This window comes from Taudactylus pleione, unplaced genomic scaffold, assembly GCF_031769625.1.
Source record: "Taudactylus pleione unplaced genomic scaffold, aTauple2 ptg000370l, whole genome shotgun sequence".
Taxonomy (NCBI): Eukaryota; Metazoa; Chordata; class Amphibia; order Anura; family Myobatrachidae; genus Taudactylus; species Taudactylus pleione.
In genome coordinates this window covers 9,005,870-9,007,806 of record NW_028284771.1, presented here as the reverse complement: position 1 = coordinate 9,007,806, position 1,937 = coordinate 9,005,870, and the positions used below count along the sequence as shown (strand labels likewise).

The 1,937-nt window shown below is 53.0% G+C and overlaps 1 pseudogene; it reads left to right on the top strand.

Annotated features, from left to right (window-relative positions):
* The first annotated feature begins 310 nt into the window (after window positions 1-310).
* LOC148508375 (uncharacterized) lies at window positions 311-1,354 on the top strand (annotated as a pseudogene).
* The last annotated feature ends 583 nt before the right edge of the window (window positions 1,355-1,937 follow it).

The following is a 1,937-nucleotide window of genomic DNA, read 5'->3' as shown; positions in this document are numbered from 1 at the left end:
CATGTGACATGGGAGGTTTTTACACTGACATGATCGTAGAGCTTAAGAGAGGGTATGGTCAACCTTAAGCTCTACGACCAGTTCCGATGGTTCCCGATGGTCTCGATTAATCCTTATATGCCCAGAGATGATGTGCAATGCGTACGAGAAGGGGGCGTATTTTTTTTAATTCCGGCCGCTTCCTCCCCTTGGTCGGTCAGCTACCGATCCAAACTTAGGGACGCAACTTGCGAGAGAATCATTTGCATATCCGGCCCCTTTTCCCATATGACCGTGCAGCCGCTTCGACCGACTCTGAATGAGGTCCACAATGTGGACCACCACCAACAGGACCCCCCTATGGACAGCTCCAGAGCGGAACCATTCCCAGACGTGCGAGGACAAGAGTGACTGAATCACAGTGTTGGGAGAAGACATTGTGAAGATAATGCAGTGGTCGATATAGCGCAGCAAGAAAGAGCGCCCTGAGAAGGGGCGCAATAAAGCCACGACGACCCCCGGCAAGACGTGTCAGCGGCTGGGACATTATGCCAGTGAATGTCCCTGGCATGAGGTTATGGCGACAGAAGGCCAAGAAATGTCCCCGTTGGAGATCACACAGATGGTCCAACAAGCGGTTAAAAGATGTGGTCAGAAGAACCCGGCGAAGAGGGGACCCTGGTGTATGCTCTGTGGAACCTATGCGAATGAGCATAATAGCTGTCCACGTGATGCAGAGTGCAACCAGGAGGATGAAGAATTCCGGTGTGAAGGATGTGGAGATCGAGACCATGAGCTCCCGGATTGTCCCTGGGAAGAAACACCGAAGAAAGCAGAGATATCTTCTGTCACAACTGGTGGAGCTACGCCAAGAACTCTGGCACAAGGTGGCTGAAGAGCCAGTGTGTGAGCTCTGTAAGGAGAAGGGACATGAGCTTCAAGATTGTCCGTGGGACAAATACCGGATGATCTTTGATGGTCCACCCAGAAATGGCTAGAAGAAGCCGGGGAAGTGGAGCGGAAGAGCCTACTGGAAGTACGTTCACATGTGCCCATTGTTCCTGAGCAGGAGCTACAGAGTAGAGATGCCTTTGTGAAGGAGATGGCGATGGAACGCCCATTGAAGAAGGTGGCAAAAGCAGCCCTGTGCTGGAAGTGTCGGTGGCAGGGACACTTAGCCCATGAGTGTCCCTGGGAAGATGCAGTGGCACTGTTATGCCCTGAAGAGGCCCCAGTGGAGAAGAATCCTTGCCCGCAGAGGATGGATGTGGATGACTGGGAGGTGAAGATGCCACGCTATAAGGAAGAGTGCGAAGACCCAATGGCAAAGAAGTCCAGGATTTCCCCATGCTGGAAGAGTCCACGACCTGGGTAGTCCAGACTCATGGAAGATGTCGGTCATAACTGAAGATAGTCCAGCCCATCAAGAGAAGGTGGATGAAGACCCAGGCAAAGTGAGTGCCCAAGAGTGTAAATGGCAGGATCTACTGGAGCTGTGCTCGCAGGCGATTGCCCTCTGTGAAGCGGAGGAGGAAGTCCTGGAGTGTGACGACCTGCCAGGGATGATGGTCTGTACGGACGGGGTAGTAGATTATTGAGATGCAGTGGGAGGACCGGTTCCTGAAGAGGATACAGGACCATTGATGCGCCACGAAGACATGCTGAAAATGTCGGCAGATACTCGGGAGGAAGAGAATGCCCCGGAGGAATCCACTGTTGGGTGATGGTTAGTGCCACACCCTGAAGATACCCCATATGAGTTGGAAGAAGAGTGGGTGGCTGCGGCACCCTCAGAAGGAAATTCCCCCTGGTGGCCCATCGTGAGTGGCACTTCCGAGTTGCCACTCCCACAGAGGATCCGCAGACTGAAGTCAGGAAGTATGAAGATGGAGAGCCCAGAGCCAGTAAAGAAGGAATGTGGGGTCATAGTCAGTAACATCGGACCCATACGCACAGAT